Source organism: Zalophus californianus, chromosome 14 (assembly GCF_009762305.2).
Source record: "Zalophus californianus isolate mZalCal1 chromosome 14, mZalCal1.pri.v2, whole genome shotgun sequence".
Classification (NCBI taxonomy): domain Eukaryota; kingdom Metazoa; phylum Chordata; class Mammalia; order Carnivora; family Otariidae; genus Zalophus; species Zalophus californianus.
In genome coordinates, this window is record NC_045608.1 from 59,528,380 (window position 1) to 59,556,296 (window position 27,917).

The following is a 27,917-nucleotide window of genomic DNA, read 5'->3' on the forward strand; positions in this document are numbered from 1 at the left end:
GAACTAGATGTTGCCAATAAAGACCATCATTTCAGAAAAATAAATTTGTTTCTTGGAAGCTGTTCTTGAATGTATGCTTGAGGTGCCCACAAGAAAGCTAATTCAACCGAGAAACAAATTGATCTTGCTTCACTGGTTTATATGAACAGAGTAAAATACACACCAACAAGTTATATCACTTAATAACTCCTTGTGTCCTATAACAAATCAATGGCAAGATCACCTTGAATTACCTTATTTTGAAAACATATGTACAAAGTACCTAGAACTTTACTTCATGCACCAAATTATGGGTTTCATTAAGAACATCTTCAGAGCTAACAGAATCAAAATAATCATTGTTTGTGTAGTACCTTTATCCATTGTATTTGGGAATTTTGTTTCTTGACAAGGGTTTTTAATTTATTAATATATTGGTAACATAAGCATGGAGTTGAAATGAAAGTGCATGATTTGATGTTGCAGTTCTTGTCTGGAAATGTGTCATTTTATTCTGTAAAGACATTTTGGATCTTACAGAGGAAAAAAGGAGCTCATCTTTACAAAATAATTCTCTCAGGCCTTGAATTCTTCCTTATTGTGATTTTAAAAGTTGCTTGTAACTTTTTTATTAAAATGGTGGGGAGTGGGAATTTGCAAGTTATATTCTTCATTTCCCAATTTGCAAAAGCTAGTGTTCAGTGCATTTTTGTGACTTAATTTGGGGCTATCATAGGAGACAATGGAGTACATCTTGAAAATCTTCCTGTTATGGGTTTCTCTAAACTTCTTTCTCTTCTGTGCTCCAGGGGAGCAAAGCAAATCTTCCTTGACCATGGCCACACAGAAATGGTTCTCCCAAAAGGGGGATGCTATTTCCAAATACTGAATGGAATGGAAGGGGGCACACACATTTTTCCTTAACATTTTATCCCAATTACTACATCACAATACGTGGGAAATATATGTAGTCTGCTAATAAATAAATGCATTTTGAGCATCATTACTTTAGACTCCACTATTGGGAAATCAAAATGATTTGGAAAGATACATTTTAATGTTCTTAATAGCAAAAGGTTTAATGAGTAAATTAATAATAGAAATCCAAACTAAGAGGTATGTTTAAATGTCAGGATGTTGACAATTTATGAGCTCTCCAAAGCAACCATTTTATTACTCAAAAAAACAAACCTTAAATTTTCCTTAGTTTCCTAAATGAAAGTTATTTGAAAAAAAAAAAAAAACCTCAGCTATTTCGCCTACTCCTAGTTTCTTTTCCTTTAAGAAATATATTTTGAATTTATATTCATCACAAATTCAAATTGTACAAATTCAAACTGGAATTTATGCATTTGGCTTGATCACACTTCTTTAGAGTTAAAGCTTCATCTTCTAATTGTGTTAAATAAATCTCACTAAAGATGGTTCTTTTTATGTCAAAAAATTTTTTTAAACATCAGAACCATGAATCTGCTATAAGCATAAAATTGTTGAAGTCAGAAGAAACCCTAAAGTTCATTTGTCAGGAAGTTTTTGCTATTTTACTACAAAGTGACAAGTATGTCCTTTATACTCTAGAGACCGTTTGTTTGAAATAATTCCCATATTCCATATTTATTATGAAGAAGTATCTACCTAACTTACTAATATTCAAAGAATGATTTCATTATGTATAAATAATATTAATACATTAAGAACAACGATGGTATGTAATATTTTCATTAGCTTGTGCAGTCTCATCGCAGTATTTATTTCTGTTAACCTGTGAAATGCTGAAAATAGCTAATGGGCTCCCAACAATATTTATAGAGACTGAATGCAAAACCACTCATCTTTTCCAAATTCATTTTCAAATTTAAAAATCCAGGATTAAAAGAGTTAGGAAAATACCTAATTTAAGTAATATATTCTGTAACCCAAGTTGTGAAGGGCTTTTCTAGCATAACACTGTGATTAGCATGAGTATGCAGATCTTCTCACTCTTCCAGGGCCTCTTGAATCTTTCTTTCCCAGCATACCATTCCCTCAGCAAAGATGAGGGGACTCAATGAGGATGACTCTGCTTCAAGTTTGATTTTGAGACCTGGGGCTGTGTTTTTCTTAGGAGGAAGTCCAGGGATAGGTAATTTTGAACAGGTTAGGCCTAGACTTTGGGGGCCCTTATTTCTTTGCCACTGAAAGACTGAGTATATAAACAATCTTCAGACCATATGTAAAAATAAAATTCTTACCCATGAACTGCAGCGGCCAGCACAGGAAACTGACCCATTTTCTACAGTAACCAGCCTCAGAAACCAGACTGCTACCTATTTATAAGTTGAACTTGTGGGAAGTCAGACTTGTAACTACAGTAACAATCCAGGAAGTCAAAAAATAACTCCTATCACGATTGGCTCGGAGTGGCTAGGACTTGATTAATAACTGAAAGCTTCCATAATTTTTGTCCCCACTTCCAGTTGAGGACCAATCAGAGAGCACAAATATGTACCTCTAACCAATCACAAAGGATGCCCCACTTCTAATTAGCCCACCTGCAGCTTCTCTGTGCCAATAGCCTCCAATCAGGGCATTACCTGAAGCCTTTGCTTTGTTCTACTATGAAGTTTTCCCATTCACCTTCCTTTTTGAGTCTTTGCCAAACACAAGTGATGGTGGCAGACTCCTTGGCTATAGCTCTGAATAAGTAGCTTTTGCTTGTTCTCATTTGGTTGGTCTTTGTTTATGTCCATACTGATTCACAATGTAGTTAGATTCAGGTTAGTTGAGGCTCAATAAAGAAGATAACATGGTTTTTTTTCTCTCTCTCTCTTTTTTTTTTTAGTTTTTGTTTTATATTTATTTTATTTTATTTATTTATTTGAGAGAGAGAGTGCACACGTGAGCTGGGAAGGGGAGAGACAGAGAGAGAGGGAGGCAGAGAATCTAAACAGGTGCCACCCCTAGGCTGGATCTCCACAACCGTGAGATCATGACCTGAGGGATACCATGTTTTTTAGATATGAAAGCAATAATTTCTTTTTGGCTAAGATTAAGGAAGTCTTCATGAAAGAGTTTACATTTGATTTGGGATAAATCAGTAAGTTTAGGAAGAAGGCCAAATAACATTTTTGTTGTAGTTACTGTTGCTGATGCTTTTCTATTGTTGTCAAATTAACAACACTTAAAATCTCATTATTCTAGGTTTGTAACTGATCAACATTTAAATTGGTCCAGTCCTAAATTGGTTCCTGATTTTAGAATTTGCCCTACATTTGTGTATCTTTCTATTAGCTCTTTTGAAGTGGTTCTTGTGTGGCAAGGCCTTTTTGAGGTATGGGGCAGAGATAGAGGTGTGATGAATACGCCCACTGGAACTAATTTTCCAAGTGTCCATGAATTCTCGTAACATGAGGACTGTTTTAGGCTTTTATTTTCTTTGCCCCATTGCATTGTCCATCTGTCAGAGTTCATCAAAGCCAAGAGCTCAGACTACTGCAATGAATTTGAAAGAGCAGGTCCAAGAAAACTGACCTGGAGAGAACGATAAAACATTCAAACTTATTCTCTTAAAAATCAACATTCAGCATATAGTCGTATATACATAAACCTTAAGTAATTTTTTTTCAGGTTGTGAGCAGTAGGAATTTCAATTTCAATATTAACTAATTTCAATTAGTAAAAGTCAAAGCACATTCTCAAGGGCTTCTGGTTTCAGCTCACAGCTGTAAAAAGCTGTGAATAACACCATTCCCACCTATACGACAAAGAAAAAGCTAGACAAACAGTAAATTAGTGACTTTTACAGAAATCTTCATAGAAGTGAAGTTGCAGGGCAAGCAACTAACATAAAATTGAAAAAGAAACAGGCACCTAAAGGAACAGGAACACATGAATATTTGTTTACCTGGGTCAGATATCATTTAACAGCATATAGGCCTAGAAATCAATTTAAATAGAAATTTTGAAAGAATAGCTAAAAGTAGAGTGGAGCCTATTGTGAGAGGGTGGGACTACTGAAGGCCACAGATAGAGGGGGATCCACACACTCTGGCAGTGTTTTCCTCTGAGAACACTGCCAGGTACCTATAGAAAAGATTTGAGAGAATCCTGAAAAAGCCCCCTCATGGCGCCAGTAGTGAAAGAGCAGCTACTGCCAAAACTCTGTCCAGACCCATCCCACCTCTGTCCCCTCAGGAGTAAAAACATTCATCTGGAAAGAGAATGGCATCAAAACTTGTAACCAGAGGGCACTGGTGGAAGTTTCCCGCAGTGAGGAAGAGAAACGTAGGCTAAACATGAAAATCTTTGTACGCTATTTCCTCTGTCTTCCCTAAGGAACGAAAGCCCTAATCTGCATGAGGAGAGGATCAAAATGTGTACCCTGAGAGCACTGGTGGGGCCCAAGGGAAGAGAGGTGATGGGAAGGAAGGCAACCCTGGAAAAACACCCAGATTCTTTTCCCTGTTATCCCTAAGGAACAAAAGTTTTAATCTGTAGCCTGGGAGCACTTGTGAACCCCTGCGGTGGCTAAAGTTGGGGAATGGAGGCAACCAGTGAAAATCCTCCCAGGTCCATCTCCTGTATTATAGGTGAGAATAAAAAATGCCTTACCCTACAGTGAGCAGGGTACCACATGGTGGCCGGGGTGGGGGGGTGGACACTGTAAGAAACCCATTGTAACTGGGTGGGGTGGGGCAGAGATAGGAGAATTAAGTCTCGAACCTTGCTGGCAGGGCAGAATGAACGCTATGTTCATCATTATATCTGGAACAGGAGCATGAACATTTGTAAAGCCTGCATCCCCAAGAACAGGTTCATAATATCTGCCTAAGAAGAAAAATTATGATCCCTCCCACAACTTCCATAATCATGCTAACAAGCATTAGTTTAAAAATAACAATGTAGTATAGCTGGGAGAAATGGAAAATGCAGACTCTCTCCAGGGAGCAGTACAAAGGAAAGAACCCAAGTCAGGCGGGGAAACAAAAACAAAGTATCACCAGAGAAATTTGAAGACTTTGGTACACTGAGAGTACCCATAACAATGCTAATTTCAAATGCAGCCCAGATCCTGACTAGATTAACACAACTCTGCACAGAAGGAAAGATATGCTCTACTACAAGCATAAAACTATTTCCTTCAGTATTTATCATCCTATACAACATATCCAGCTTTTTTTTTCTTTTTTTCCTGTGAATATTTTTTTCTTTAAATTTTGTATTGTTATGTTAATCACCATACATTACATCATTAGTTTTTGATGTAGTGTTCCATGATTCATTGTGCATAACAACATGTTCAGCTTTGAACAAAAAATTATGAAGTATATAAAAAGGCAAAAACAACAACAACAAAAAAACCAAAAAAACAAAACCCACACCTGAAGAGACAAAGTAAATGTTATAACAAGGCTCAGATATGACAAGATACTGGTCCTACTAGCCAGGGAACTTAAAATAATAAGTTAACTATTATTAAGTTATAGGTTCTCAAGAAAAAGATAGATAACATGTGAGATCAAATAGGTAATTTTAGCAGGAAGATGAAACCTAAGAAAACATCAAATATAAATGTTAACAAACAAAATTCACAATAAAGTAAATAAGTAACTTCTTCAATGGACACATCAGTAGATTTGACACATGTGAGAAAAGATTTGGAGACCATGAAGACAGGTCAAAAGAAATTACCATTAAAATACCAGCAAAACGATTGCACTACTGGGTATTTACCCCAAAGATACAAATGTAGTGATCTGAAGGGGTATGTGTACCCCAATGTTTATAGCAGCAATGTCCACAATGGCCAAACTATGGAAAGAGCCAAGATGCCCATCAACAGATGAGTGGATAAAGAAGATGTGGTATACATATACAATGGAATATTATGCAGCCATCAAAAAATGAAATCTTGCCATTTGCAATGACGTGGATGGAACTATAGGGTATTATGCTAAGCGAAATAAATTAATCAGAGAAAGGCAAGTATCCTATGATCTCACTGATATGAGGAATTTGAGAAACAAGACAGAGGATCATAGGGGAAGGGAGGGAAAAAAATGAAACCAGATAAAACCAGAGAGGGAGACAAACCATGAGACTCTTAATCTCAAGAAACAAACAGGGTTGCTGGAGTGGTGGGGGGTGGGAGGGATGGGGTGGCTGGGTGATGGGCACTGGGGAGGGTATATGCTATGGTGAGCGCTGTGAATTGTGTAAGACTGATGAATCACAGACCTGTATCTCTGAAACAAATAATACATTATATGTCAAAGAAAAGAAGAAGAAGATAGTAGGAAGGGAAAAATGAAGAGGGGGGAAACTGGAGAGGGAGACAAACCATGAGAGACTGTGGATTCTCAGAAACAAACTGAGGGTTTTAGAGGGGAAAGGAGTGGAGGAATGGGTTAACCTGGTGATGGGTATTAAGGAGGGCACGTATTGCATGGAGCACTGGGAGTTATACACAAACAATGAATCATGGAACACTACATCAAAAACTAATGATGTAATATATGATGAATAACATAACAGAATAAAATAAAATACCAACAAAAAAAGAGCAGAATCTCTGTGGGGTGTCTAGGTGGCTCAGTCAGTTAAGCATCTGACTCGTGGTTTTAGCTCAGGTCATGGTCTCAGGGTAATGAGATGGAGTCCCATGTCAGGCTCCATACTCAGTGGGGAGTCTGCTTGGGATTTTCTCTTTCCCTCTCCCTCTGCCCCTCCCCTTGCTCACTCATGCGCTCTGTCTCTCTTTCAAATAAGTAAATAAAATCTTAAAAAAAAAAAGAATCTCTAGAAATCATTAGGCATTATACAGTCTACCATATGTATGTATAATTAGGAAAGGGTAAGAGAAAAATAAGAAAATTGAGGAAATAATGGCACAGAATTTTCCAAAAGTAGCAACATACACTAACCACAGTTTCAAGAAAATTTAGAGAATACCAAGAGGGATAACTAGTAAAAAGGCCATACTAAAGCTTGTTTCATGTAAACTACTGAAAAGCAAAGACAAAAAGAAAATACTGAAGACAGCCTGAAAGGTGGGAGAGATACATTAATTACAGAAGAAAAAAAGATAATAAGTATGGCAGACTTGATGTAAGAAAATCTACAAACAAAAGGAGATGGAATGGTGTCTTTAAAGTGCTAAAAGTAAATGTCAACCCAGAATTCCATACCTAGTAAAAATAACCTTCAAATAAAATTTGATAATGTATAAAAATAATTATATACCACAACCAAGTATGCAAGACTGGTTCAACATTTGAAAGTCAGTCATTGAAATTTACTATAACAACCAATTAATGAAAAAGAAATATCTTATCAACTGACATAAGAAAAGTATTTGGCCAGATCCAGCACACATTCATAATAAAAGAAATGCTCTTAGCAAAATAGGATTACAGGGAAATGTCTGTTTTAATAATCTTTTAAAATAACTTACAAAATTTTGAAACAATGTCACTAAAGGTAGTGGGTGCTATGTTTTAGGTGCTGACCTGAGTAACTTTAGAAATGAGTGCAGTCTATAATAGTAAAGGCAAAAGCGGGGTGCCTGGGTGGCTCAGATGGTAAGCGACTGCCTTCAGCTCAGGTCATGATCCCAGGGTCCTGGGATCGAGCCCCGCTTTGGTCTCCCTGCTCGGCGGGAAGCCTGCTTCTCCCTCTCTCACTCCCCCTGCTTGATTCCCTCTCTTGCTGTCTCTCTCTCTCTCTCTCTCTCTCTCTGTCAATTAAATAAATAAATAAAATCTTTAAAAAAAGCGTAAAGGCAAAAGAAACTATTCATATTCTAATTTTTTTCTTTCAGAGGTGTAAGTTAGCAATGCTAAAACCACTATACATGTATACTGGAATGGAACAATTAAATAAATGATTGACAGATGACAGAATTTAGTTTTCTTATTGTTAGAATGGGAAGTTATAGATAAGCTAGGACTTGATGCTAGAATGACTCATCTGGTAATATATTAGAGTTATAGACATCAGTATGAAGTAATGTTTCACTTATTAAAGATACAGATGGATCCATATACAAATATTTATAGATATATGTATATATGCATGCACATATTTCCTTCCTATGTCAGCTAAGAGTGCCTAGGATCAAAACACTCTAGTAACAGTATGCACACCTACCATCCAGAGCTTGGTTTCCAATACCATTCTTCAGTTATAGGAACTGAAACTCCTTGATGAAATGGCTAATTGGAGTACTTGGGTAGGAAACATGCAAGATGAGCCTGGAGTATCTTATAGTGCCAAAAACAAACAAACAAAAACCCCAAAAAAGTAAGGATATAGCAAAGGGCCAGTTGAAAAATCTCCCAGTAGCCAAAGCTGGTACAATCTATTTACTTTCTACAAGAAGTCACCTTAAATACAAAGAAGTAGATAATCTGAAAGAAAAAGGAGGAAGAAAGATATATCATGGAAGCAATAGTTAGAAGATAGTAGGACAAGTGTGGTTTCCTGTTCCATATGTAAAGAGCATGGAAGTCACCATCCTAATAACAAATAAAAAGCTGAACAGACTGAAAAATTGACAACTTTTCTTGAATCTTTAAGGGAGGGAGGAACACAGGGAAAACCTTGCCTCCCAGAGGGAGAGACATAAAAGTGAATACAGGAATCATAGCTTTCCAGAGCAGACTTAGGAGTGGAAATGACCACAGGAACCAGTGCCAGGTAGGGAAATCTTAACTGTAATTGAAAAATTGCTGGAGACTTTGTGTGGACAAGTCTGAGAATTAAAAACTGCAGGGGAGATACAGTTATGGGGAGGCACAATATTGTAAGATTTACCTCCAGGATCTTGACCACATTCCTGTAGTAATATTGGGGAAAAATCTCATTGCTCTAGCAGGGGAAGGGGAAAAGGAATCATTCTGAAATATTCCAGAACACTCTGATCTTAAGAGGGTCTACACTCAGGGAAAACTAGTTAACCAAAGACTAAGCTCCTAGGGTATTATCAGATCCTAATTGTCCTGGGGGGAAGGAAATAGCTATCTCCAGCCAGCAATAGCCTACCATATGGGAAAATGGAAATACCCAACTCCAGTCCACTCTAGTCATCTTGTCCAACCTAAGGGGAGAGAAAACTGAGAACATTTGTAATGTTCATAGTCCAGAGGCATAGGCTCACTAAAAGGCTGAGACCTAATCATAGAACCACAGAATGCTTCCCTTCCTCCCAATACATTACCAATAGTTCATTACCAACAATACTTCACCAATACATTACTAAAGGCCTATTTAGGGGCACCTGGGTGGCTCAGTCGTTAGGCGTCTGCGCTCAGCTCAGGTCATGATCCCAGGGTGCTGGGATCGAGCCCTGCTTTGGACTCCCTGCTCAGCAGGAGGCCTGCTTCTCCCTCTCCCACTCCCCCTGCTTGTGTTCCCTCTCATGCTGTGTCTCTGTCAAATAAATAAATAAAATCTTAAAAAAAATAAAGCCCTATTTATAGTAGTTTCTTTTCTTTTTTAAACCTGGTACATCATGCCCAACTATCAAGGAAAAAATTATAAGACATACCAAAAGGCAAAAAACACAAAAACAGACAAGCAAAAACATCACAATTTAAGGAGACAGAACAAGAATCAGAGCCAGATGTGGCAGAGATGTTGTAATTATCAGACTGGGAGTTTAGAACAACTATGATTAATATGCTCAGGGTTCTAATGGCTAAAGTAAAGAACATACAAGACCAGATGGGCAAGCAGAGAGATGGAAATCCAAAGAAAGAACCAAAAAGAAGTGCTTGGGATAAAAACACTAACAGAAATGAAGAATGACTTTAATGGACTTATTAATAAATGGGACACAGTTGAGTAAAGAATCTCTGAGCTAGAAGATACATCAAAAGAATTCTCAAAAGCTGAAAAGCAAAGAGGACAAAGACTGAAAAAAGCAGAAGAGAATAGTCAACAACTGTGGGATTAAGTACAGAAGGTGTAATATACGTGTAATCGGAATACCAGGAGAAGAAAGAGAAAAAGAAAAAGAAGAAATATTTGAAACATGACTGAAAATTTCCCCAAATTAAAGTCAGACACCAAACCACAGATCTAGGAACCTCATAGAACACCAAGCAGGATGATTTCCAAAAAACAAAACAAAACAAAAATCTATAGCTAGGAATATCTTTTTCAAGCTACAAAGATAAAGAAAAAGCTAAAGAAAAAAATTCTGTAAGAAACTAGAAGGAAGAAATGACCTATTGAGGAACAAAGATAAGAATTATTTCCAATTTCTTTGAAAACATTCAAGCAAGAAGAGGGTGGATGAAATATTTATAGTGTTGAGAGAAAAAGTCCATCAACCTAGAATTCATGTGAAATTATCTATAATGGAATGTTATTCAGCCATGAAAAAGGGTGAAATCTTGCCATTTACAACAACATGGAAGAGGGTATTATGCTAAGTAACATAAGTCAGGCAGAGAAAGACAAATACCATATGATTTCACTTATATGTGGAATCTAAAAGCAAAACTGAACAAACAAACAAAAAATAGACTCATAAGGACAGAAAACAAACTGGTGGTTGCCAGAGAGGAGGAGGGTGGGGAAATGGATGAAATAGGTAAAAGGAATTAAGAGGTACAGATTTCCAATTATAGAATAAATAACTCATAGAGCAAAAAATACAGCATAGAGAATATAGTCAATAATATATCAATAACTTTGTATGGTGACAAATGGTAACTACATTTATCATGGCGAACATTTTGTAATGTATATAAATGAGAGTGACAATGTTGCAACGAATGTAATATTTAATGTCAACTAATATAATATTATATGTCAACTATACCTCAATTAAAAAAAAGCACATGAGGCAAGCTTCAACATTACTTTCTCCATAATTGATAGAACAATTAGGCCGAAGAATTAGAAAAGATATATATTACCTAAAAACACTATTAGCCAACTTGACTTTGTGGATACTTACAGAACTCTCAAGCAACAACGGAATATACATTCTTCTCAAGTGGCTATGGAGCATCTGCTAAGATAGACTTAAGAAAATTTTAATAACAGAAATAATGTATTTTCTCAGATCATAGCATTCTTAAATTAGAAATCAGAAACAGAAATAGATCTATAAAAATCTCCAAATATTTGTAAATTAAATAACACAGTACTAGATAACCATGGCACAAGGAGGAAATACCAAGGGGAAAAACTCTTTTGAATTAACTAAAAACTAAAATATAGGACATCAAAATTCATTTAATAGGAAACTTATGGCCTTAAGTATATATGTTAGAAAAGAAGAAAGTTCTCAAATCAGTAATCTAAGCTACCACATTAAGAAACTAAAGAAGGAATAGCAATTTAAACCTAAAGCAAGCAGGAAGAATGATATACTACGATAAGAGTAGAAATAACTGAAATTGTAAAGGGAGACACAATAGGGATAAGCAATAAAGACAAAAGCCATTTATTTGAAAAGAAAAATAAAAGTGATTAATCTTTAGCCAGTATGATCAAGAAAAAATAGAGAAGACACATATTACCAATATTAGGGATGAGAATAGAAGCATCACTTCTGGTCCTACAGACGTCGAAGGATAGTAAAAGAATACTATGAACATAAATTTAATAACCTAGATGGAGTAGACAACTTCATTGAAAATTACAACTATCTAAACTCACTGAAAAAGAAAAAAAACATTACTTGAATGCCTCTATTAAATAAATTGAGTTTGTACTTAATCCCCCCCCCCCGCCAAATACACCTCAGAACCAAAAGATTTCACTGGTGAAATGCAATGGAGGTGAGCTCTCTTTCATAGACCCAACTAAAGAACATCATGAAGGGGCCATGGGTAACATTATGCTCTACATCGTAGACAAAATGTGGCAGAGCTTGCCCTGTGGCCTGATTATACCTTCGATTACCCCAGGGCTAAGTATTTCTCAAGTGCTGAGTATAGGGAGATTTGGAATCTCAAACCTATCTTCTGCAATAGCATTTCTCGGGAATTGTCTAAAGAGAAAGTGACATCGCCAGGATAATTTTGAAGAACATTTTATTTAGCTACAATTCTGCTGTCATTTTCTATATGTTTGGTATTTCTGTCCTCTTTTGATTAATAGAGACATCCTTATAAAGAAAAGATCCTGGTCTCTTGAAACTGTCTGTCTTGCTCTCTTATTTCTCCTGTGAAGTCATAATCCCCCATTTGTGACATCACAGTCTTTCCATTGCAATCAACAGTGATGTTTCAAGCTGAGGATTAAGTGCTTCAGAAGAGGAAGACTTTATAAGAGCAGAGGGACTCTCAAAGAATAAAGATCCAATTAGCATGTAAATGCCCTTTTTAGTTAAAAAAAAAAAAGTAAGGAAAACAAGGGATGAGTAGATTCCAGTGATTGGAATGGTTTTCTTTGAAAGAATGAATCTGGCCTTCCTTTTCACGCTCCTCTTCTACCCCCATGTCCCTTCCCTCATTGCACTCCCCTTGAGTGAATCAATATTTAATGTTAAGGAAACATTAAAGGTGGAGAAAGGCTGTGGACTATAAATATGGGTATTGTTCCTTTGCCAGTAGTTTCTAAGCCTAATAGTGTGATCAGAATTGGGGCAAAATCTACAAGAATCAGTTGTGGTCCTGGATATACATGATTTGGCCTCATCCTCCCACTCCAATATCCCTTTGTATCATACTTCTTTCATATGCTTATGTGTTTGATATTTTTGTGTACTGTCTCCTCCACTAAGTGCTGTGCATCATGAATGCAAGTAACATATCTGTTCTAGTCACTGCTGCATTTTAGCACTTAGGCAAAAGCCTGCCAGACACATACAAATGTAATAAATTCATAAAGAAACTAAGGATATATAGCCATTTGGGGGTATTCTGAAGAAGAATCCCTACTTTGAATAGAAGATTAAATGACTTCTAAATTCATATCAAGCTATACATCTTTATAATTTTTTTGTAGTAATCCTTCTGATTGTCCATATAACATGCCCTTTGTTCTCTGGATTTCCATAACAAAAATGAGTATAGACACAGAACTCAATCAAAGGAGGGGGTCTTATTCAGGGGATTCATCATTTACAAGTACCTACGGGGAACCTATATGTATAAGTAGGTTGACCAAATAATTTATCATCTAATGAGAACTCTTTTATGTGTGAAAGGGGTGCTAGTTATAATTATTCTAGGACCATGAGCATAAAACAGAACTATCTTAGGCTAATTGGGACAGATGGTCACCTTACATATCAGATATTGTAATAGATCTTAGCATTCATATAAAAGAAATATTTCTTACCCTTAAATTTCATATAGTGTATTGGAAGGTAGTATGTATAAACTCATAACTATAAAGTGATTTTTTTTTCTCAAGAGGGTTATAGATACAGGGTTATAGATATAGAGTAAATATCTATAAAGGGATCAATGGCTGTTTCCAAAGAATGCAAAAATATGTTAATCATGAACCAATAGAATAGTTATCCAAATGACCACACTACATATGATACAAAAACCGTTATACTATTCTACACCAATGCCCTAAACTGGCAAGGTATGTCTACAAGATCTACCTCCAATATAAAGAAAGAGAAGGGAATTAAGGACTATGTATACTTTCATATATTTAAATCTTGTCTGTCAAATAAGATACCCTATAGGAAAAGACTTTCTTTTTTTCTCACCCTTAAGCACGATGAAAAATTTTTAGGGTCCCTGCACATTCTCAGTCACATTATGTTGATGAATTAGTTGTTTAACTGGTGCTAGGCACAAAAGATTGCTTTGTCATGCTCTAGTGATTAGGATGAGGGCAGTAAGATGATATATCCTTCCTCCTTTTTTTCTGTAAAATCCAATATTGCAAAACTTATAATTCTAACCAGGGGGTTGATGCTACAAAAACATTGGTCCATTATTGGAAACACCTATAGTATTAAGCAGCACAAAATTTGCCCAAATTTGGTCTGAAACTAGTCTATTAAATTTTATCCTGGGGCACCTGGGTGGCTCAGTCAGTTGGGCGTCTGCCTTCAGCTCGGGTTATGGTCCTGGGACCCTGGGATCGAGTCCCGCGTCAGGCTCTCTGCTCAGCGGGGAGCCTGCTTCTCCCTCGCCCTCTGCCGGCCTGCTGCTCTGCCTGCTTGTGCTGCCTCTCTCTCTGTGTCAAATAAATGGGTAAAGTATTAAAAAAAAAAATTCATCCAAAGATACCATTTTCCAGAATTTTAAACTTAAACTAAGTCAAGCTGGACTCCAAATCATTGCTGATGAGGAAACAGTCTCAGAAAGAAGAAATAATTTGTCTGTCACATACTCAGCAGTAGAGCTATGACAGAACTCCTGATATCTTTTTTTATTTATTTGACAGAGAGAGACATAGTGAGAGAGGGAACATAAGCAGGGGGAGTGGGAGAGGGAGAAGCAGGCTTCCCGCTGAGCAGAGAGCCCGATGTGGGGCTTGATCCCAGGACCCTGGGATCATGACCTGAGCTGAAGGCAGACGCTTAATGACTGAGCCACCCAGGCGCCCCAGAACTCCTGATATCTTGAGCTCTCAGTTAAGAGTACCTTTTATGCTGCCTCTCATGAGTGAGTGCCCTCATCATAACAAGATACATGACTTGTTGCTCCTAATTTAGTATATAAAGTTTCCAGCAACTCTAGATATAAGAAAAGATATTTCTGGTACCAATGTCTGATGGAAAAGGAAGCCTTTATTCCACTGCCACCCTCCTCACCATATCTATGTATGTAGAAGTCTTTAAAATTTGTAAGGATCAAGTACTTTTTTAAAAGCCCAAAAATGTCACTGATCTTCAACTCTTATTATCTATGAACCAAAGGTATAAGAAATCAGAACCCTAAAGCAAAGCAGTGAAAGCATAACTGCTCTAGAGTGTACGTCCTATTGTATTTTCAATTTGGCTTTAAGAAATTCAGGCAATCTCAAGTGTTCAGGGAATTAAGAAATGGAATTCTCCTTATAAAAGGATGAAGAAACCTTTAGCTTAATTATTTCTTTACTTACTAACATGTCCCTATTAGGAATGGAGTTTGGGGATTTAGTTAGCAATCCTCCAAAAGAAAATTTTTCACTTCTCCAAGCATCATCATTATCCATATCATCATCAACAACAAATAATATAGTAATTACCAAGATTAATAGAGAGCTAACTATGTGTCAAACAGTGCTTTAGGTTGATATGTCTGTATAAAATTTAATCTTCATAAACGTCCCATGAAATAGGTAATATTATTATTCCCCTTTTGCATATAAGGAAACTGTGACTAAAGACACAGTTCTAGTTGCTGAAGACACAAAGAAGTAGGTATAAGTCATGCTCCTCTGTCATGCCTAGGCTGCATGTATTACTCATTGACTGTGTAGATGGATGCCTTAAGTGATAGAACTGTTAGATGCTACTCAGTTCCAAAGAACAAGAGATTATGTTTGCAAGGGCAGAGAGAAGGCTACAGGGATGGAGATGTCCTTAGTTTGTTCTGAAACTAGATAAATGTTATTGAGATATATGAGGGAGTTCCAAAAAGGTGGTAAATTTTGGGAAAATATATTAGAAGGGTTATGATATTGGTGGCTGGGTTAGGGATGAGTTGACTAGATTTATAGGAATGGAAGATTTATATGAAGCAAAAATGATGAGAACAATAATGTGAAAATACACATGTCAGTAATTAGGACAGCTGGGAGCTTATTAAAAATATTCTAACTGGGGCACCAGGTTGGCTCAGTCAGTTAAGCGTTGGACTCTGGTTTGGGCTCAGGTCATGATCTCAGGGTCCTGAGATCAAGCCCCGCCTTCCAGCTCCATGCTCAGCATGGAGTCTGCTTGAGTCTCTCCCTCTGCCCCTCCACCCACTTGAACACACTCTCTCTCTCTCTCAAATAAAAAAATAAATCTTTAAAAAAAAATTCTACTGTGTGACCCACTAACTTTCTCATTTGTAAATAAAACTAATTAAATAACCTCTAAAATTCTTCAAGTTTTAACTAATTCTAAAGAAAACAAATATTTTAATTCTCTTAGAGAATCTTTAATTCTCTAAGAGGTCCTGTAGAAATTAAGTGATTTGCCAAGTGTACCTACCACACACCAATAAGCAGCAGAACTAGGTCTAGAACTCAGGTTTTCAGACATCTAGCTCTCAAATGGAGAATATCAAAACAGAGTTTGGGGACATTATTTACTACATTCATTATTATAAAATGTTCTATGACTAAATATTTAAATATGTTTTAACAAAAACTAGTTACACTTAATAAACAATAGTTTCATATAAAACCACTCACTTAAAAGGGTTTTTTGGCCTGATTTTGTTTTTAAGTAAGTGTAACATATCAATAGCTAGCTTTTAATGTTTGTCTGCCCCTCCTCCAGATTTTTTTCCTTTCTCTTTCTTTAAGACAGAATTTGGGACTAGCTGGACCTTTGCAATAACCCAGGCTCAGAATTTGTTATTATTTATCTAAAATGGCATCTTTCTTTCTTGCCGTTTCTTCCATACTATGGGAAAGAAGAATCATATTGCTCAAAGCTGATGTGGCTTGGGCTATGTTTGAAAAAAGAAAATGAAAGAAAGGAAAAAACAACAACAACAACAACAACAACACCGATCCTGCAGTTGCTCACAGTGAGGTTCAACCTCACTGTGAAAAAATAACCTATATTTTATTTCCCTTATTTTTAGAAAACTGCCATGGACACAGGGGTGGTCGAGTGGCCAGCTGTGCCCTGAAATGCCTGAAGCCATTGCAATCAGTACTCCACTGTCTGAGGCTTGCAAAATGAAACACTTTGAACACTCATTCAAAGGTGTGAAAGCATGAAATTGGCACAATGGCCAGCTACCGCAGCACTTCCCATTTTTTTGCACTGCCTTCTGCTCTTCTCTTGTCTGCTCTTTCGGCTCTCTGTCCCTTGATTCTGACAGTTCTTCAAATGTCTGCTTAAAGAGCTGTGGCAGCCTGGGAGAGAGAACTGGAACGTGTTCTTAGGGAGTCTCTATCTTGAAGTGAAGAAAGCTGAGGGAAAAAACGACTGCATGCAAATATCATGAAAAAGTTGGCTTAGATAACAGACAAGATGGATCTGACAAAGATGATGCAGACATGTGGATGCATTAGTGGACAGATCAGTTACTGGTTGAAATCAAAGTACCTCAGCCTTGAATCCACTTTCTAAGATGTTCTCTGTACCATTTCAATCCTATCACTCATTCCCTATCACTCAACTTGATTCAATTAGAGCATTCTGCTTAGGGCTTTGGAATGATCTCTCTCACTGAATATTTGTGTATGTAGAAGAATCTAGGCCAGTCGCTGCCATATTGATGTCTCAGTGTTTTTACCTGGATGTATTGTTGCATAAAATTAAGGCATAACAAGTTTATATATTACTCAGCAGCTGTTTTCAAAAACGTTGTCCAAAATGAGCCTGTCCACCACTAACTCTTCCCAAGTGGTCATAGGAAATTTACCCTATTTTTGTGCCTTCAAACATTCTTCCAAGAATATACGCTTGTCTTCTTTTCTACCAGTCTTTATCCAAGAATCTGCTTGACACAGTTCCTCCAGGACATTTCCCCTTTGTCACTAGTTCATATTCTCCTGTGCCTTTTCCCTCTGTGTAAAGATATGGTATTTTGCATTCTCCTATGTGTTTCTTATTCCATGAAATTCTTTTTTTCCTCATAAACTTTCCCTACCCCTCTTTCCTTTCTTGTAGTGTCCAGGATCATGTATGTTTTCTGCCTCAGGGATGGGAAGTCACAGTAGAACAATGAAGGACAAAAGTCAGTTCTCAGCTTTTTAGTTTAAAAAGAAGATTTTCAAAATTCAAGGTGGAAATAAGAGGTTTTGAATCGTAAAACTAAGTCTACACCATAAACATTAGATGTAGGAAGAATGTCTGGAGGTAAGAGCCAGTGTGTCCGTTCTGGACTTCATATATAACAAATGGGCTGAGGAAAAAAGATGAACAGCAGAGGGCAAATAAGAATTAGATATTGGTGATTGTCCCTAAGAAGAGGCAACATTTCTATCAGACTAAAACTACTAATTATAATGCCAAATATACAGAACATGAATGCATATTATTTGTAATACAAATGGATGCTTCCACTGTCAAAGATCATGACCTACCTCTTGTGCTCTCTCCTTTCTCAACCTTATACCTCTTCTAAGATACTATATTTAGCCATGGATGATAGTTGTTTATGTACTTATTCTGTGTTTGATTATAAGTCAGTTAAGAGAAAAGACTGTTTTATTCATCTTTGTACAACCCATGATCATTTACCATAACAGTCTCTTAGTCAATCACAGCCAAATAAAATAAAGTGAATTTTTATTTAATAGGCTGACCATTCAATAGGGCCAGACGTTGGACTGAACTTTCTGGATGTCAGCCTTATTCTTTCATGTGTGTGTGTGTGTGTGTGTGTGTGTCTGTGCACGTGTGCATGTTTATGTCTTTATATATGTCTGTCTGTGTATGTATGTTTATATGTGGAAGAAATGGGGCCAGGAGAAAAACATAAATTTAATAATGTATCATTAGGATGCTTGAGGATGCAGGAAGCAGAAAATATGCTTTAAATTATCATTTAAAATAAAGAAAATTAAGTTTCTCAATAACAGCAAGTACTCAGCTCCATTAATAGGTTAATTTGGTGGCTCCATGTTGACATATGAAGAATGCTGCATCTGTCTTTTACATGTTCCTTTCTCTGTGTGTTGCTTTTTTCTTTGCCCAGTGTCCTTCATTGTCCCACATGGTTATCTCAGTCCCACATGTCATATGCAGGAATACAACATGTAAGAAAACAGGGACTATCTTTCATGTCCCTTTGTAGGAGTAAAAGAACCTTTCAAAGAAGTTCCCCTGTAGACCTCCCCTCACTTCTTTATTAGCCAGAGGCAAATGGTAAATTAGGGTCTGGCAAAGTCACTGGCACTACTACAAACTGCTTAAATCATCAGGATTCTTCCAAGTCACACTGCGGAGGATTGGGCATAGGGTCCTTCAAAGAAGAATAGTGTAATGACAAGTGTCTGATAGAAGTAATAATACTAATAACAATAATAATGAGAATAGTAACTAACATTTGTTGACTGGTTACTCCATTTGAGACACTATGCTAAATGTTCAATATACTACAGCATTTAATAAACATGGTGACCCTGTAACAGATAAGTATACAGAAACTCAAAGGATAGAATAGATATGTTCAAGATTACACAGATAATGAACAACAAAGAGGAGAGTAGAAATTTAAAGCAATGGCTGTCTGTCTCCAAAGCTATTGTTTCCAGTGTTCCACAGTGAAGACTATGAAAGAGCGTATGCTTTCGAAGCTGAGATAGAGATGTGTTTCACAAACCCAGTGAACTATTTGCTAGAGCCACCATGGCCACTCTCTAAGGCATGTAATAGGCTTATCTGAACATAGTACTTGCTGATTGCAAACCTTCTTATAATAGGAATGTAAAAGCTGCTTTTCAGTTCTTTCTCCCAGCCTTCTCTTAATGATCTGTTTTAAGGTCACTCAAAATCTGGATTTCTTTGTCAATTAAACTTAGTTAGAGGAGGCTAGAAACTGGACATAGTGGATGATTCAGTCAGTCTAATGCATGAACTTGTGAAATTTGACCATGACTCATTTCTTCTCCTTAAAGACAAATGTAATCATTAAGGAACAGCAACACTGTATCCTCAGACAGTTCTTTGCAAATTGCCGAAGGCAGCTTCCACTGAATTACCCATCACTGGAGCTTCAAACTAGAGCTCAGATCTCATTTTAAGAGGAGACAATCATTATATGTGTGTGTTATCTTTTTAATGCCCAAACTCATAGGGCTTCATAAAGTGTTTGAGAGAGTTTCAGGCTGATTTCTCCTCCACAGCCCTCCCTCCAAATCCAAATTGCAAGGATGATCGCATGTTTCTGCCTAGCCAGGCCATGGCCTTCTCCATGCTTTGTAACTTACCAACAGTTGAAAACAAATTTTCCCTTCCTGACCTCTTCTATCTCTAAGTCCTTTAGCAAGTCCAGAATTTGTATAAAGACACAAGTCAGTTCTTGACTCTACACTGCCACATTGCTGTATGACTTTAATGTGTGGAAGATTGTGCTTATCTAAACCCCAAGAACACTGGGGAGGGACAAGTTGACATTTCTCTTCTAATTATTACCAACAATACTGCCTCGTCAATGACTGAGCCCAGAGTAGGTGTTCTGTAGAAATATCTTCAAATTTGTGTTAATTTACCTTTTACTTAATTCAACATTCCCAATCACAATCTTAGAATACATTCTGAGGTAGACCATGCAGCAGTTTGGTCAGTGAGGGTATGATGGGTGGATGGGACATGTTCGATGCTGCTAGATAATCGAAGGCCTAGAAGAGTAATGATTAAACAGTTACCAGTCATCTTCTATAGGACCAAATTTTGCTCATTACTTTCACTTGTCTGATGTTCTTTCTTCTTTTTTTTCTCTTTCTTTTCTTATTTATTTTTAGTCCAATGACAGACATTGCCCTCTGTTCAGAAAGGAAACTAATAAAGATTCTTAAAATGCAAGCAAACCTGCCAAAATACACACATTATTTTACTGAACTAAAATACTAAAAGATGCAAGTGAAGAATATATCCATCAGCTACTGGATGCATTGATGAGATAAAAATTCAGCATATTCACTTGCCTCCATTTACTCTTTTCAGTGGTTCTGTGGCCTCAAGCTGCTTACTGCAAATTAGATTTTGCCTTAATATGCTAATGTTGAATAAGGGAATTGGACTCTAAATAATTAAGTTGTGAGAAGTACAAAACTAAAGCAATCTATTAATGCAATATGAACATCCCTTGATTATATTTGCAGAATGAATTTACCTGCTTTAAATGGTGAATTAGAATGGAAAGGTAAATTGAAATTTAGAAGAAAATACAATAATAAACCACCACTATCCATTTTCCCCCTTCTGCTGTTGCCGACGTCGGAGGCTTCACTCAGTCATACTACTCCCAAAAGGGCACATTGTGATCACTGAATCACCAGAAGTGTCTCTTGACTAATAGACTGGCTTTTGCCACTGTTACCCATTCTCACTTCTCTTTTTGCCCCCACCAGAGGCAACAATTCCATTGCAGTTAGTGGGTTTTGTTTTGTTTGTAATTGTTCTTTTAAAATTATGAACTGTTTTTTTTTCATGAAATTTGAAATTGTGTATTAGGTATTGTCAGAATATTTACATATTCATTCCTTGCTTTTTTTCACTTGGTGGCCCTTTTGGTAAAACTGGGAGCTTCAAGGTCAGTAGCCCTTCCTTTTGCAGCCCTTTGATGGGAATTCTCATGGGCATATCTTGTGTGTTGTGCCAATGAGAAGTTTTATGAGAAATTGCCCAGTCCCCATAAAAAGGGTTTGGGAAAAATAAAGAGCACAACCCTTTACTGGGATAAGATCCCTAGGCATAAGCTGAAGAAAGCAGAAGGTCAGTCCAAGCGTGAAGACCAGACAGGAAATCAGACTTGGGCACTTAGGGTCAAAAATTCCATTCTCAGATCCAGGACACTGCATGGTAAGGCTTCACTGGACCGGAGGAGTAATATGGGGGTTCAGGTAAGGGTTTTTGTGTACTAATTTTCAGGTTTATCTTAACAGTGATGATGGCTCTATCTTGAAGATCACCCAGCAGGGGGCCCTGAGGTGCCTGACTCACCCGGGGTCGGGCTGAGATTGCAGGTGGGAAGACCGACAGCCCGAGAGAGGAGCTGCGGGAAGCAGGGCCCCGAAAGCAAAGAGAGCCAAAGATGGACACAATGCAGGGGCAAGGAAACCTGGCTGTCTCGGGAAGTCAAGTCAGGCCTCCTCTGATGGGCATATGAATATATTTACACTGAAAATCTCGACTGTGAGAAGGTTATGGGAGGGGCAGCAAAGTGAAAAACCACCAAATAAATAAAAGTCATCCAAATAAAGAGTCATAAATATTTTCTGAATTCCTCATAGTCTCCACGCTATCTATTCTGTTTCCTTGAAAAATTGAATTATGATTCCTGAAAATCACAGCCTTATTGTATTTTTCCACGGCCTTGCTTTAATAGATGATGAATCTTTAAGTAGCACCTGTCACAGGCAGGCAGGCACCCTTTGCAGTCGTGGCGCATTTTTACCCTGTGAACTGCAATTAAGCCTCTGTTTTTGCTTCCCAATCTATCTCATTAGCTAACTAACATAGGAAAGTTTCACATTTGCATATGGAGACCTAATAAATTTACCTTTCCTGACTTGGAAATCGGAAATTGTGAGTGAGAAGAATATGATTCTTGGAATCCGGAGGCCTGGGTTTGAGTGCCATCCCTGCCACGTGGTTCCGTTTGGTTTCTTTAACTTGAGCAACTGGCTCTCCTTAACCTCATCAATAAAACAGAGTTAATATTAACCACTTAATAGCATTGTGGGAATAAAATAAAATACAGAAACATTCTCCAGTAAACCGAGACCCAAGCTCATGCACACGTTTTCATATACCATTCATGTGTAGTTTCCACACGTAAGCCACATGTTTAAGGCTTTGGAGAGTTCTCTAATGACAGGTACGCAGAGCGCTTCCTGCATCTGCTTGGAGTGCTCACTCTTGGCTCTCAATCAATACTAATTTTTATCATTTCAGACTCAGCTGTTCCCATAATCCAAAGGACACCATATAGTCCCATCCTACTAAGAAGGCAGCCTTCCACAAATCTCCATTTATTCTCCTTCTACCCCCTGGTACTCAGACTCAACAACTCCAAGTTAATCTCACTAAATCACCACTTCTAAAGTAGTACACCTCTGCTTAAAAACTTCAGTTCCTCATTTTGTACAGAATAAGGTTCAAATAAAAATCTCACTCCTTCCATGAAACCATCTCTGAATACCCCACATGCATGCTGTCTTTTGCACTCTGAATTCATGTTTATAGCATTTTCTTCTCTCCTCTAGCTTTGTGTTCCTATGTCTTTTCCTTGGGGAGCTAGGTAGGGGGGAACAGAAATTCTGTCTTCCTCTTGTGTATCTCCCACTGCACCTACTCTTGCCCAGTAAATAAAAGTCCCTCTCCCATTTTTATTGATATTGATATTAATGACAATTCCATGTAAGGCCCAAGCCATGCATAGGTCTCTCTCATGTGCTTAATTAATCCTATGTAGGATTAATTAAGGATAATCATAGGATTATCCTTAAATAATCCTATGATACTGCTGGAAGAGTTATTCAGGTAAATTATCCATAGAGCAAACAGATTATTTTCTCTTATTTCCAAACATAGGTACATAGGTTCTTTACATTTATTTAAAAAGAGACACACAGAGAGACAGAGATAGATATATATCTATATATCCCTCTATCTTATCTACATATCTATCTATATATGTATCTATGTATCTATCTATAGAGAGAAGAGAGAGGAAAGGGAGAGAGAGAGAGATTGTACCTTAACACAGATTCCTGCTGTGCTAGCCCTATCATCTATAAAATGAAGGGAGGCCCTTTCAGCTAATAAAGGTTTTTCTTTTTTAATTTGATGTCATCATTACCAGTTTCTACTCTGAAAGACTTTCTTACTCACAAGGAAATGAGGGAAACAGATATCCAATGATCTCAAACCCACATACATTGATGCCTAAAATTTTCCACCTTGGAATCAGTGAAATGGTCTGAATATGCAACCCGAAAAGGTCAGATTGCCCAAGAATATAATTGGACCCAACATCACATTGTAATTAAAGCCGCAGAAGGTTCGTACGTGCCACCTCTCTGTCTCTCAAATGCAGAGGGAAACACAGGCTTCACAGACCACAGGAAAATGCACTGATTAATTACATGGTGATGTGATATTATTCCTGCCAGGATAGTCCCTCTGAAATGTCAGAAGGATTAGAAGTGCCACATCTTCCTCCCAGACTCTAATCTTAAAGGGCCCTAGGATGAAAACACAGCAATTACGTTCATAGACTGTGTCAATTTTACAATAGAAAAAAGAGCGTTCCCAACAGCAAATAATTATAGCACTGCTTAATGATTGATTTAACATAGAAAACCCATCTAATTCCTTTTGTCATTACAATCTACAGTACTAACAATCTAACAATGCTGCCTTCGTGGATAGACATTACATTAGCATTAAGAATAATGCTAATACAACACGCAGTTTAACTTGTTATATTGTGAGTCGGCAATGCTCCCCCATACACAGTTATTAGTGTAGCACACCTTCTGAGTGAGACCAACCAGCTGAGAATTTGCTTTTCAGCATCTGTGCTAATGCAAAAGAGCATTGTAACCCAAAGTAGTCTCCTGCATATTTCATACAGCAGGAGAGAATGTGTTTTCTGTTTTCCTAGGATATAATTCCGAAGTCTGAAAAACGTAAACTCTTAGCAAATCGATTCATGATGATTCTAAATGGATCCCTATGTGGATGACATGCAAATGCAACTCTTGCAAAAGATTACCTATGGAAATCTAGCTATTCTACAAGTCAATAAGCATATTACAGTCTAAAGAAAAACAAAACAATCATGAGAGCTCTGAGGCTTTCTTGTGCTGAGTGATTAGGTGACAATAAGATCATTCCAGAACATTTAGAGTAAAATTAGGAAAAAGAAAAATAAAAAATATGGAAACTTATCTTTCTTTATGTTGTTCCACAGGAAATTATATGGATGATTAAAGAGTTTCCAAACTCCTTTCCCAGCCCCTGAGGCTTCAGGGAATAGCTTCAGATAAACTCCAGTTGCTTAACAATCTGATCCAATCAGCGGCATTACTGATTCACTAACTCCATAAGTTGCAAATATTTACCAAAGGCCTTCCTGTGCTAGGTGATGGGCAAACAAATGCAAAACACAAAAAGCAGTGGCCAATGGGTCCAGGTTCAGTGGACGTTAATACACACACTTCATTGTGTTGGTTCTGCAAGAACCACATGGGGGATATGTTAAGATGTGGAGTTTCAGGTTTCATTCTCTCAGGTGGAGACTCTGTTTTGCAGTTAGTAGAGAGATGGGTGTACATACAGAATTTTTAGATAGACCATCTACATTAAATTCAGGCTCATTCGGTTATTCTTTGTCTCTCATTCTGCAAGTGAGCTAATCTCTTTGTACCTCAATTACTTGTATGTAAAATGAGGGTAACAATTGAATCCCCAAATAGGCTGTTTGTCAAAGATAAAAGTTACTCATAGAAAGACCTTAGACCGGTGACTTAGCACTCTCAGGATTGGTTATACTATTCCTATCACCCGTGGTAGGTCTGATCTTGTAGTGCTTCGGTGTACATGAATCTCTTTATTCTGACTTTATTTAACATGAGTCTTTTGGATTTCAGTATATCAATGATACATATTTTCATTGAGAAGAATTCATTTATTAATTCCATTAAATCCATATCTTTTATTGAAAGTATGTAATTCAGAATTCTGTTTTTCATTTTGTTTTTCAGTAAAAATAGTTGACAATAATCTGTTTCTGATAGCTTGATATTCTCTGGATGTGTCCATATTTTGAATCTTTTGAGTATGGGACAAGAATGCAGACCTACCAAGTCATTTACAGAAGAACCATGACTCAGTCTCCTATCACTTCTGTCATCACTGCTCTCAAATTACAACTTCATCTTTAGTGCTGTTAATAAAAATAGAAATAATAACTTATCTTTAGGTAAGTGATCTCATTGTGGTAGAGCCCTCATCTTCTGTCTCAAAGGGAACTCGGTAGCTTGGTAGCTTGGGCAATAGTGCTGGTAGAGTCAGGAAGTCCAGCCTTACCAAGGCTGCCTACCAAGCAATGATCTGACTGGAGAAATCCATGTGGGATTATTCTTTTTTGGACTACATCTGTCTCCTTCCTTTTCCCTCTTGCAATTTCTCTCTCTCTCTTTCTTTTGCACATAGACCTTTCTTTAAGTCTACACAATCTCCTCTTAAGACAATTCCACACCTTACAGGAGAGGAGGAAGCTAGTCCTTAGATAGCTCCTTGATTCTAATAAATTTGGTCTCAAATTTTTGCCAAATGTTAATGGAGGGATTTGGAAGATTAGGTTCTATATCCTTGTGAAATCAGGCTCTTTATCCTTGATATTCCTATATATAAGCATAGGGTAGGTGTTATAATTTCAGTTCTGTTTCTATATCAGAAACAACAATGGCTGATTTTAATTCTCCAGAAATGCAAACATTATTTTTTCTAAGAATACATCATATTTGATTAAAATATAGTCACCTATTAGTATGATTTTATGTTGCCCCTTTCAAGAAAATAATAAAGATAAGAAAACTCCATTATATGGAGATTTTGACTCTTTGTGTCTTTAAAACTAGTTTTATTTTCCCTCTAGGAATGGTGATGTCACTTTTGATTACATTATATTATTTAAAAATCAAAATCCTCTCCTTTCTTTGGAGAGAGCTAGGAGTCTGGGTTCCCAATTCATACTACTATTCTTTCTGAATTGAAATTTCTAATGTGATTACAAACACACACACCTCAATGAATCCCTACCTCAACCATGTAACAGTTTAGACAGGGCTAGTTATGTCATTATATGGACACTCCCTCCCATCCCCACTTCTCACCTTCTTAGCTGGCTTATTTTGGGAAGTGTTGTCTTAGACTGTAGGCCAGGTAGAACTAGGTTAGGGATCAGGGGATTTTTCTGGCTGGCACCCTCTCTCTCATACACACAACCCAAGGAGACATAGTAACCAACCAATGATGTGGGATGGGGATGGAGGTTTCCAGAGTGAACAATGCACTAGTGTCTGCTGCTGGACTATTGCTAGGATGAAAGTAATACTCTTGACTTTCTGATGTATAGCAATTACATATGAAGTAAAGAGAAGGAAAAATATACAAAATGAAAGTTTTTGGTTTGAACTCTGAAATCTGTTTTTTTTTTTATTAGCGACGGTAATAAATACATAAGCTTCTTTTTTACATTTTTTTTTTTTTAATCCGAGAGAGAGGGTGAGCAGGGGGAGTGGCAGGCAGAAGGAGAAGCAGGCTCCCTAATGAACAAGGAGCCTGATGTGAGACTCGATTCCAGGATGCATAGGCTTCTTTTGACACACATTTCTTATCATGTGGTTTTTTGTTTTCCTCTCTAAGTAGAGTATTAGATTTAGAGTTTCCCTACCTGTACTTGGTCCCACGTCTGTGTAAACAAAAGTGATTCCTTTTCTCTTTTTATTTTCCCCTCTAATCCAGACAGACGATCCACCTTCCGAAGGTTTATTTAGGTGACAAGATGAAATGATGCCCTGAAAACCCTTTGAGAAGATAAAGGGTGCTTATACATATCATTATCAATAATTGTTACTAAGAATGTATATTTCAGTTTAGGTCACTGAGATAAAAGCAAAGTGAACCAGCATTGGATTTTACAAAAGATTCTGATCTTTTCTTTTGAAAAGAAATTTCAGTGGGAGAAGTATCAAGTCTCAGATCTTCTGCAATATGACTCTGACTTCTTATAAATATAACTTTTGCCAATCTCAAAAATGAATTCTCTATCCCAGCGATTTTCCAAGTTCATCCCATTCATTCATTTCCACATGTGTGATCTGCTTCCATGATTCTGTTCACTTGGAATGCCCTCTTCCTCCTCTTTCCAGTTAACCAAGTGATACCCATCTTTTAAGACCCAGTACACACCCTCCTCGTTCTTGAAAACTTCAACTGCATTTTTCTTATTTCTACCACTACAGTACCTAATGCACTGCCTGGAGCAAGGGAATCTGACAACTTCTTCTCAGATAAATGAAGAAGGACCTAGCCTATAAGACTCTTGGTGTCTTAGAATGCCTGTAATTATTTATTGTTCATTTAACAATTAAACCCATAAATTTAGTCATTTTATTATGTTCAAGTCTTCTTCAACTAA

General features: G+C 37.2%; 1 long non-coding RNA gene across 1 annotated transcript in view; it reads left to right on the forward strand.

Moving 5' to 3' along the window:
• Positions 1-21,933, forward strand: part of LOC113913272 — a 156,703-nt gene extending 134,770 nt beyond the window's left edge. The window contains exon 3 of the long non-coding RNA XR_003517136.1: positions 21,649-21,933. This is a non-coding gene — a long non-coding RNA (uncharacterized LOC113913272). The remainder of the gene's footprint in view (positions 1-21,648) is intronic.
• Positions 21,934-27,917: the final 5,984 nt, after the last annotated feature.